General features: G+C 40.5%; 1 protein-coding gene and 1 non-coding gene across 17 annotated transcripts in view; one reads left to right on the forward strand and one right to left on the reverse strand.

Moving 5' to 3' along the window:
- The window catches only part of NRXN3 (neurexin 3), a 1648091-nt gene that overhangs the window by 294909 nt on the left and 1341042 nt on the right, over positions 1 to 12140 (reverse strand). The window lies entirely within an intron of this gene.
- On the forward strand, positions 11123 to 11198 carry TRNAA-CGC (transfer RNA alanine (anticodon CGC)). Its single transcript has one exon. It is a non-coding gene; the product is annotated as a tRNA-Ala (tRNA).

The raw sequence follows: 12140 nt of genomic DNA on the forward strand, positions 1-12140 counted from the left end.
GTAATAATATATTAGATCTTCATTATAAGATGATGCACTGTAAATAGCATTTAAGAAAGTCTGTTGTCTACTTTCAAAGAAGTTATACCTGTATAAGAACTAAAAGGGTTTTGCAATGAGCTAGCTTTTCAGAGTGACTCTGCTGAAATCCCTGATGAGTAGAGCTTATTAGAGCAGGTTAAACATTTTTCTTATATTTTATCCAGGGCCTTCTATATAATGAAATACTATGGATCTAAGTTTCTTCCATGCTCAATGAGGAACTGAAGTTCTTCATTGATTAACTGAGCACAGATTCTGATTATAAGTCAAAACACTTTTTAGAAAAAAATAAAATCACCCATCAATAACTGTGATCTTTTTATCCCTTTTTCTTTTTTCAAATTTGTACAGTCCTAGAAATATAGCCCAGGGATCTACCTGAAGGATAAGCAAGGTAAGTATTTACCTGACTTATTCATATAAACTACTAGTTCAGGCTTTTCCTGAACTCTAACTTCTAAGCTGGAGGGATTGAAATGTTAAACCAAGTCCAAAACTGTATGGCATTTATGTGGAAACCAGTGAGACTTCAGAGTATGTTTATCGCTGGCGATTGGGCAGGAACTAAGGGAGGGGTATAGACAGGGAGTTGGCACCGAGATGGCAATTTGGCAGAGTTATCTGAGGCCGTCACTGGTGTTGATACACTGACTGATCTGTATACCAGGCAGTATCTTTCTATATGAAACAACACACTGGTACTTTTTACAGCACCAACTGCCATTGAGATCAATGGTCCAAGCCTCCTTTTCATTTCAATAATAAAGGCAATGCTGCTTGACATGATAGGCTGAGAGCAATGGAGCGGCCACAAGAGAAGACATTATTCACATATTTAAGTGAAAAATGGCATTCACGTGCATCTCGCTCCAAAGGTAGGGCCTATAATTTGGACTATTACAACACTGAATCTTGTTATTAGAGTGGTAGAATGGGGATAGGGATTGCTGGGTTTTATGCCCAGCTCTGATAAGGAATATAACTCCAGGCAAGTCATTGAAGTCCCCTGCACTTTAAGCTGGCTTGCTGAAATGGGCGTATTGCCACCTGCTTAACAGAGGAGAATCCTATGCAAGAGCTGAAATTTATATGATGCTTAAATATGCTTCAGACCAATTTAACTTGAAAGTCCAATTTATAATGATGAGCAAACTATTTTTGGAAAATAGGTAAACACCGTGAACTGTCATTAAGCCTCTTCTTCAGAAGGTTGATAACAAAAACTAATTCACATGAATGCTATAGATACCACTATATTGAACAAAGTCATTAGATAATATGTCTGGGATTGTGAACAATTAGTATGAACAAACATGACTATTTGGACATGTTTTCCAAAGCTCCTTTCCCACAATGTAGGTTAGCTAGCTTCTTACAAATTCCAATGTTACAACACCCCCTCACTAAATCTAATTATGTGAATTTATCAATCTCAAATAAATGGCCCTACCTTAGGATAAAACCATGAAGAAATTCTACTAGATAAATCAAAAATAGATGCCAACTGTCGATAAAAGTGACTCAATTATCAGGATAGAAACATCTGCCAGGAAAAAAACAGTAAAATGTGTAACTAAAAAGGAATTCCCATCATAGCTGAGTCAAACTACAGGGTCTGTCAATCTGAGTGAGAAAAAAATAAAATAAAACATGTACCTTTCTTCTCAGCTCCAAGAATGAACAAACATCGGTAAACTTGCAAAGATGGCAGATTTGTGCAGCTGCCAACAGATATTTTTTAATGTGTCTTTTATTTCTTGCTACATCCTGACAACATTATTGCTCCGTGTAGTCAACATCACAGTATGGCTCTGCTGTCTATTCCAAGAAAAAGAAAAAGTCAGATCCATATGTCTGCTCGTTCTTTCTCTCTCCGTGACCTCTCCCGTTTCCCTCACGCTCTCATTTCCTCTTCCTTTGCAGTTTTACGGCACAGCGTTACCAGTTTTATTCAGCAACTGGAGAAAAACAATTTGACGGCGCTCGACTATTGCAGCATCCGGACTGACCTGCTTCTCTCCCTCCTCTCTCCCCAACGAGTAGCAGTAATAAAAGCTCAACAACTCTAAAAGCAATCGATTCAGAAACGGTGTGGTGCAATTACCAGCCCGGATGGCAGCAAAGACTTCCAGTAAAGGAAAGGAAAGACAAATACAGTCTCTGCAGTGGGACTGGCCTCTGTGGCACAAGCAGCCCTCTGGTCATAAAGAGGCACTAAGCAGTACATGGTGTGATGGAAGAGGTGAGTGGCTGGGAAGCCGGAGACCCAGGAGGAGAGGGTATCCTCTTTGAGTCCCAGTGGATTGTGGGTAGGCAGCTGGTTTCAAGGTGACAGCCCTCAGCATATTCTATATTGGACCTGTGACCCCTCCATAGATTTTTCTGTAGCTTCCCATATAAGGTTTCCTGCTGCACTGTACTATCACGTCACTTTCTACTACAAGCCCATCCCTCCCATTTACCCCCATGAGGTGAAGTTAAGCGGAATCATTAGAGCATTCATTCTTTCAGAGCTTCAAAAGCCCTGAGAGTGGCCTTAGTAATGTGTACACCGGGCCATGTGTTTTTCTTTAAACTTTGTAAAGCAAGATATCTTAACTACAGTAGGTGAAGAACCCAGTATCTTTCCGCTCTAAACTCTCCTCCATCACAATCCCCTCATGTATGGTAGTAATAAAGCGGCAGTCAATGTATCTGGGATCTAACTAATGGGAAGTTGAGTTGGGATATATTTGGTTCTTTGGTGGGATAGCTTTGTGTAGTTCACAATCATATCCTTGTAGAATTAAGTTGTTGTTCACTGTCCAGGTGTATTAATGGCTTCCAGAATTCTCCTCCCCTGTCCAGTGCTATATTACCCAATAAGCTGCTTTGGTCACCTAGGACCAGTGTTTGTATCTTGATGGAGGTTAGCCCAAAATTGCAACAATCCTTAAAAAATTCACTTGACTTTATCAATATAAACTTGTTTAAACTAAATTAATAAAAAACATGCAATGTATGATCAACCAGGCTAGAGGACAGACTGAATTATGTTTCTCTTCTATCTGTAGAAAATGATATTACAAAATTGTCATACGAAAAGGCATTCAGAAAAAACATAATATCACAGGGAAAAAATGTCATAGAAGTATGTCATGCAGTTAATTTAAAGATAGTATGCTATTTTATGCACCTATGATTAAGATTATCAGATTTAAATTTTTAAATTTTTTCATCATTTATCATATTTTATCATTCTAAATCAAATATTTGGTTTTTTTCTTAAAGAAGTCTCCTCTTGTCTAACCAGACGATGGCACAGTGGATAGAGCATCAGACTGGGACACAGAGGACCTAGGTTTGAAAATTCAAGGTCGGGGGCTTGAGCGCAGGCTCATCTGGTTTGATCACAGCTCATCAGCTTTAACCCAAGCTCGTTGGCTTGAGCAAGGGATCACTCAGTCTGCTGTAGACCCCCCAGTCAAGGAACATATGAGAAAGCAGTCAATGAACAACTAAGGTGCCTCAGTGAAGAATTGATGCTTCTCATCTCTCTCTCTTCCTGTTTGTCTCTTCCTATCTGTCCCTCTCTCTGTCTCTTTGTCACTAAAAGAAAAAAGTCTCTTTCTCTCTCTCTCTCTCTCTCTCTCTCTCTCTCTCTCTCTCTCTCACACACACACACACACACACATTGTAAGCTTCAGATCAGACAAAGTGAAAACATTTCCCATGAACTCTTTTCTCTTTAGTCCCTTTCTCCAGGATATTCTTACTAACCCTTAGGCATTATTCCCCTCTCCCCCTTCAGAAATGCCAATTGGCCTGGAACCTCTATCATAAACACTTATATCTAGTTTACACAATGGCCAACCAAACAGAAATCAGGTGTAGTGTAAAAATCTATCCAACTCTGTTTTCATACAAAGCTTTACACACTGCATATTCACAATATAAATACTGACTTGAGAAGCAGCACTTCACAAAGTACGTTCAACTTTGGCAATAATCTGAGATGCTGATGGGTTTTCATGTATAATGAGTTGTGTGAACCATTGGGTTTGAGAACCAAGAGGTTTTTAAGTAGGAAGGAATGTGGAGGGAGTTCTTTTCCACAGGAATGTTCAGTCTTTAATATGTGAATTGGCATTATGCCTTTCCAAGAGAAAGAATATAGTAGTCAGTATTTCCAAAATTTATCTGATTATGATTTTTATTTCTTATGGAAAGGGATTTTTTTTTTGTGTGTGTGTGTGTGCGTGTGTGTGTGTGTGTGTGTCATCCTGTTAGAAAGAGAACAGGCAGAGACCTGGAAATCAGATTTATCAAGTCTACAGCTAAATTATATCAGTTTTACTACCAATCTCAAGACGTAGATAGATTAGTATAACACTTACCACACTGTAGTGAAGTTATATGACTCTATCTCCTTTAGATCATGAGCCCATACCAGGCAAGCGCCGCAGATTCACTCTCTATTTGTTGTTTTATACCAGCTATTAGGGACATAAAGGTGACCTCAATCTGTAATAGGTAACGAAGGTAATAGGTAGAATATAAAATATAATTCTTTAACAACCAATACGGTAATTATTTTGTTTGCAGAGTGAGGGAAAGGGAAGTCAAGCCAAGCTACAGAGAGGATGTGATGTTTGGGTTGGGCCTTGAAGAAGAAATTGGATGAGCTGAGTTAGTCATCAATGAGTGGGGGCAAAAGGGGCAGAGAAGAGGTGAACAGAAGCACAAGATTACATGCGTTTTTGTTTACATCCATATGCCACGTTCCTGATGTAATGACTAAGACCTAATACCTGCTCCAAAATGTTTGCTAAAATGAAGTGATTTCATCATCTTCCTATCCATCCAATCAGTCAGCATTTCCTTTACTCAGTGTGCCCCTTGACCAAATGGTGATTATGCTCATCCATACTGGTCTCATGGAGAAAGCATGTGAAATGCCACTTAGAAAATGAATTTCCTAAGGGAATGAAAGAGTCCGGTCATGCTTGTCGATACTGACTTTAACAATAGGTGTTACACAATGCCCACTCTCCCTATGATGTTCTGTAAAAGTCAAGCCATTTTTCTCTCCTCCTAGCCACTGCTGTGGATTAAAACAGTGCCCAAGAGAGATAATGTGATAATGTTCCCATTCCCCCGACACTCGGCCATGGAAGAGAGGGGCCTGTGTTCAGTTCTGGAGTGATTTGTATTTCTCTTTCCAATCTCCACTAAAGTTGGCTGAAAGGTAAGGACAAAGCCAGTGACAGCAGCAGGAGAAGAGGGATGATCCATTTCTAGCATTATTTTTGTGGGGTAATTTGGCCAGAAAACCCATGGTAGAGAAAAGCTGAAAATTATGGTCTGGGAACAAAGCAAGTTGGCAAGGTGAAAATATGTAAGGTAGAATGCTAATGTGCATTGTCCCTGGCTTCAGCAAAACAGGCTTTGTTTCTTTAGGGCTAGAATACAGAGAAACATAATTTAGAACTATGCTGTGCCTTTGAACATGCTGTTCTCCTACCTGGGATGCCTCGTCCATCTTCTCAATCCAGTATACTCCTAGACAGCCTTCATCACCAGGCTCATACCTCGCTATTTCTGCATAGCTTTTCCAGCAGGCAGAGCAAGTGGTTCTGTTCTGCATGCTCCCTTGATGAGGTGTATATGTCCCTACTCTTATGGAATAAACGTGTGTTGTAACTTTATCAAAGACTTAGATTCTGAGGACTTGGGGTCAATGCCAGATCTCATATTTCTCTAATCCGTAGTACCTTGCACCCTGACTACCACTGATGTAATCTCAGTAAATGGCACCCTTTACCATTATTACTTTGCAGGGTGATACATAAACTATATAAAGGGGGCCAGCTGAGTTTCTGACATTGTGTCTGTTGAACAAATCCAAAATTACTATGGTCCTGCCCTCCCCAAAACACCATCGCGCCTAGGTATTTGGTTTTCCTTGCTGTTTATATGCATTTATTTGTTTGTCTGTTTGTTTTGAACACATCAAGTTTTTAAAGAGAATGCTCTCTCCTTTTTTCTACCCATTCAAATCTCAGCAATGGTCAAGGCCTTGGTCCCAAACCACCTTCTCTGAAGCAACCTATAAAATTGGAGAAAATATTTGCAAAACACTTATATCTGATAAGGGATTAATGCCCAAAATATATAAAGAACTTATACAACTCAATAGCAAAAACAAAAAACAAAGAAAAATCCGATTTTAAAATTTGCAGAGGGACTGAATAGACATTTTTCAAAGAAGACATGCAGATGGCCAACAGGTACATGAGAAGATCCTCAACACCACTAATCATCAGAGTAATTCAAATTAAAACCACAATGAGATACCATCTCACACCTGTCCGATGACACCTGGCTATCATCAAGAAGGCAAGTGATAACAAGTGTTGGTGAACACACTTGAGAAAAAGGAACACTTGTGCATTGTTGGTAGAAATGTAAATAGGTGCAGCAACTGTGGGAAGAAATATCTGTACTCCCATGTTTATTGCAGCACTATTCACAATAGTCAAGATATAGAAACAACTTAAGTGGCCATCAAAGGATGGATAAAGATGTATTTTCCCAAGTATAAGACGCACCTTAATTTTGGGGCCCAAAATTTGAAAAAAAAAGTATTACAAAAGTTATTGAACTCTAGTTTTATTCATCATAAAATTCATACAACTCAACATCACTGTCAAAACTCCCATCTGTGTTCTCATCTGTCTGATGATGAATCACTGTCTTCATATATTGCCTTGTCCTCAGTTCCATCTATGGCATTTGAAATGCCACACTTCTTAAATGACCTGACAACCACTGTATAAGATGCACCCAGTTTTTAGGCCCCAAACTTTTCAAAAAATTGTGCATCTTATACATGGGGAAATATGGTAGTGTGTATATATATACATATATACATACATATATATATATATACACACACACACACACACAATTGAATATTATTCAACTATGAGAAAGAAGAGAATGTTGTCATTTGTGATAGCATGAATGAACCTTGAAAGCATCATACTAAGTGAAATGAGTTAGATAAAGACAAATATTGTATGATTCAATTATTGTATATGAAATCCAAAAAAGCCAGATTTCTAGAAATAAAGAGTAGAATGTAGTTACCAGTGGTTAGTGAGTGGGGAAAATGGGGAGATATAGGTCAAATGGTATAAATTTCCAATTACAAAATAAGCTCTAGGAACATAATGCAACTTGATTAAATGTATTATATTGAATGCTATTAAGAGAGTAGATCTTAAATGTTCTGACAGCAACAACAAAAATAAAATGGTAACTGTGTGGCGTACTGAAGGAGTTAGTTATAATGCTAGAATGGTAATCATTAAGAAATGTAGGTATAAATATATTAAATCAACACATTATATACCATAAACTCACCCAATGTTATATGTCAATTATATTCTAATAAAGCTGTGGTAAGAAAAAATCACCACGTCTTTGAAGAATTCCCTGGCTACTCCTGATCTTATTGAGGGTTTTCTCTTCTGAAGTCATGAAACATTACAATGAACGTCATCTACTACAACTGTCAACAGTGCCTGAATTTTTCACAGTTGAAACCCCAATATTTTATAGCACATAGTTTATATCAAGTATGTGTGATGCCATTGTCAGTCCACCTCCCTGTGAATTAGACAAATCACCCAAACTACATCAAATGAACTCCCTGAGGAAGTAAAGAATGCTGGGCATTCATCTGTATTGCTCACTAAAAATAACTGCTTAAAAGTGGTATAACTACAAAGACTGGGGGACTAAGAATCTATTCTACTTGTCCTGTTTTCAACAGAGTCTAAACAAATATGCTGTAAGCATTTCTTCTGCAATGACTCAAGCCTCACCTGACCTCTAGAACTTGACTCAGAGAAAATCTTATGCCGGGCAGAGTAGCTGAGTGCCTTTTGAAGAAGAGACTGGGGCCTCTGGCCTCCTCCTACTTTCTCATGAGGATGGCTACTGCTTGACAGTTCTGATGTCACACCCACTTGTGTGGCACACTCATGAGCATCTATGATGCTCCCAGTTGACTTTTAATACATCTCTTTAGTAAGGGTCAAAGTAAACAAATAAAAGTGGAAAACACACTATTTTTCAGTCGCACCTTGAATTGCTGGAGGAAAGGCCTCCATTTTCCAATGAGTAAAAAAGAAGTCTGATTACGTCATGTTCAATAAGAAATTGGACAGCACCCTGAGTAGTTTGGCAGAGAATTAGTAGGGTAGTTAATGCATTTCCACAACCTTGGTCTCCATTTTGCTGCCATATCCGTGCCAATTTGGTACCTTCGTTTCACCCACCCTGTGTTCTTCTCTCCCCTCCCCAAGATTTCATACATCACCTGCAACCCATCAAGTACCCTCGGGTGTCCGCCCATTGGCTCACAGAGCAACCCTCTCTGTTGTTTTTCTGGAGTCTTCTTTCTCAATTATTTTCCCAACTTCCAACCTTTGCGATCAAACCTTCTTTAAACAACAATAACAACAACAAAACCCAGTTAATTTACATCAGAATACAAGTAACTAACATCAAAACTGACCTTTCCTGCCTTTCCTACCCTCAAAATCTTGCTTTCAGCCGTGATACAGATCATCCCATCAGAACAGATTAACCCAGTGAGGACTCCCAAAATAATATATTTCTGTCTCAATGGAGAGGTTTCTGCTCATTCCTAAATAGGTATGGATCTACCGTGCATTGGGCTGAGTGTTAATAAAAATAATAACAAAGAAGACACGGTTCTGTACAGGTAGTTAGCCCAGGTGCGAGGTGGAGACTAAAGGAGAGGTCACTCAATCGAGTGTCTAAGTGTGTATCCAAATGTTCTGCCACTGCCCTGTGCCTGTACAGACCTGCTATCTTCTAAACTCCAGGGAAGACCCGGAGAGATTAGCACCCTTCTCTTGCATCTGTGTGGATCACCCATGGGCCACCTCTCCAACTCTGATGTCACTTAAATAGATTTCCCAGGACTCTGCTCCTAGGACAGTTGTGTGCATGTAGTTATCACAGAATCCAAGGAGTGGGGTGAGGTAGGTGAGATGTGATGGAGCACACCAAGTAAATGCGTAGTGAATAGCAGTTTAGGGTCTGAAATCACACAGATCTGGGTAAGAGTTTCGACAGCACCCCTACCAGCTGAGTCTTTAGGTAAATTAAATGAATCAATCTCCCTGGGTTACTTTCTTTCTTTTGCATTCTTTTTTCTTCTTTTCATAAAAGGAGCTTTCAAAAGTGACCAACTGATATAGGTCAAGTAAAGATTTTAACCTTTTATATTACAATCATATTCAATGGTCGTGACAACCTTACTGGCTGCTATTGTTAAATACACAGAGAATAACAAAGCTCAGAGATATTATGTAATTACCTATATTCACACAGCTCTTAAGTGGCAACCCTATACTCTGCTTCCCCCTGTCACATGCAGTAATCAAACCTGCACACCGTACGGGCTTGCAGTGAGAAGGACATCAAATATTATATGCAAAGTAGCTATACCACTAACTGGGTTCACTTGCAGGCACCCAATAGGTGTTAGCTGCTTTCTCTCTCTTCCTTTTTCCTTGTAGTCAGTACATTTTGCTATTTTGATTCACTGGAGAAACTAATTTGGAAACAACAACAGCATACCACATTTGGAAATAAAAGCACTGAAGCATTCTTAGACACAAAGTAGAAAAAATACTGTTGGTTGGACTTTGTCACTTCTAATGCATCTCTGGAAGGAAAAATTGTAACTCTGTATACAAGGACCCACAAGGCTCTCTGTTCAAGGGACTGGGAACATCTGGAAGAAAGAGCACTGGAAAGTGGGGTGTCCCCTGGGTGTTGTCGGACAGTTGTCCCTTGGTACTGTAGTTTCTTCAGGGGTCAAATGACAACAGCCCTCTGATGCATTTGTGACAAGCTGTGCACTTAGCCATGCTCAGACACACTAGAAATTTCCCAGCGATAGATTTCTTAGCAAGTTACTTACCCTAACCCTGCACCTCCTAGGGTTTTATAGTCCCTTCCTCCTTTTGAGTGCTTCAGTTTCACCAAGTTTGGTTTCTGTCCAAAATCCAGTCCTTCCCCAAGTGTCTGTCCCTGGGGCCTGAGCTAAATGCTGGCCTCATGCCTACCTGAATGAGGACAGACCGCTCCCCAGCTCAAGCTGCACCCCATGTTCCCTAACCTTCTAGGGGAAAGAAACGTGTGTGAGAAATCATCATCTGGAATTTTTTGAAAGGAGAGAAAGAACAAGGGAAAGGCGTCTGGAGGAATGGTGGTTGAGTAATAAAAACCAATGTTTCATTAAAGCTGCATTCCACCCAATACCATTAACATCAAATACTGCTGAGTCCTTTGGTCTTGGTGGGAGACCACAGTCCCTCAAAATCGGAACATTTGGGTTTGCTTTTATCATTTCCATGCTTTTTGATTTTAACATGTTTGCAAACAGTCTCCTAACCATTACTATTCTCCCTCCCTCAAAGATGTTATAAATTCTGAGCAGAAAGTAAGGGGCCAGGAAGTGTATGTGTAAGTGTGTGTGTGTGTGTGTGTGTGTGTAGAAGATGTAGCAGATAAACTAATACTTATTAAGCATTTCTTACATGCATGCACTATTCTGAGAGGATGAAAATAAATCTCCTCTTATTAACCCAGGGAAGTCGCTAGTATGTATCAGCCCATTTTAGAGTTGCAGGAAGCAAAATTCAGTGTGCAAATAACTTCTTTAAGGTCACACAGCTCCTAAATGCTGTAAGTCTGACTAACTTAGTTTTAAATTGAGAGGTTTTTCCTTTAATTTCTAAGATACAGCTACCCCTGGCTGGTGGGCAAGGGGAGTGGAAACGGGGTGTCAGCTCATTGCTGTATGACTGGCGATTGGGCAAGATTAAAGAAGGGAAACACTGAATTTAGAGAGATCCCCCATCACTTCCCTGACAAAATGTCACTTTACACATGCCAGTTATTCTGAGTGTTGGTCACAGTGGTGTCCAATTTGAGGGCCGAGTTAGGTAATAGTTTCGGCATAGAAGATCACTGAGTCAAAACTGTCTTTGGAGCCCTGGCCAGTTGGCTCAGCGGTAGAGCATCGGCCCCGCGTGTGGAAGTCCCGGGTTCGATTCCTGGCCAGGGCACACAGGAGAAGTGCCCATCTGCTTCTCCACCCTTCCCCCTCTACTTTCTCTCTGACTCTCTCTTCCTCTCCCACAGCCAGGGCTCCATTGGAGCTAAGTTGGCCGAGCACTGAAGACGGTTCCATGGCCTCCGCGTCAGGTGCTACAATGGCTCTGATTGCAGCGGAGCAATGCCCCAGAGGGGCCGAGCATCGCCCCCTGGTGGGCATGCCGGGTGGATCCCGGTCGGACGCATGCGGAGGAAGTCTGTCTGTCTGCTGTCCCCCTGCTTCTCACTTTGGAAAAATACAAAAAATAAAAATAAAAAACCCACGGTGTTTGAAAATCGAGCCCATCCACTGAATACAGTGCACTGGCAGCACTCCGCAAGCCAAGTGCTGGCATTGTGCCTTTAGCAGACATTTCCGTCTCTTCGGTTGCTCACCAACTGAAGTTACTAGCTTGCGTTTGGAGACCATGTTGCACGACAACTATGTACTATGTCTTTTAGGACTAGAATTATGCTTTACTCAGGGAGGAAAGATGCTTGGCCTTGAGAGGCCTATAGGAATGCAGAAATTGAGGGCCTGACAGATTTAAGCCTCCCATTTATTCTGACTCCCAGGCCTAAAGCTTACTGAAGGAAACTGTGGTTAAAAATGCCACACTATTTGAATTATTCGGGGGTGTTCTTACACTGGCTCTCTCTCCCTGCATCTCTTACCCCTTACCCTGCATTATTGACGTCGTCTGAGTCAAAAACATGTATACTGCCATTCCACTGTGTTCACATGGAGAAAGGAGTCACAGGCAATGCACATACAAAATAATAGGCCATCGAAGACTCTTTCCAATTAACTCTGGAAGGCATGAGCTGTGTACATAATCTTTGTTTGAACAGAGGTGCTTCTGGTGTCGGGGAACTATTTAAGCCTTCTGATGAATCAATGAACTCGTTTTGTA

Source organism: Saccopteryx bilineata, chromosome 4 (assembly GCF_036850765.1).
Source record: "Saccopteryx bilineata isolate mSacBil1 chromosome 4, mSacBil1_pri_phased_curated, whole genome shotgun sequence".
NCBI lineage: Eukaryota > Metazoa > Chordata > Mammalia > Chiroptera > Emballonuridae > Saccopteryx > Saccopteryx bilineata.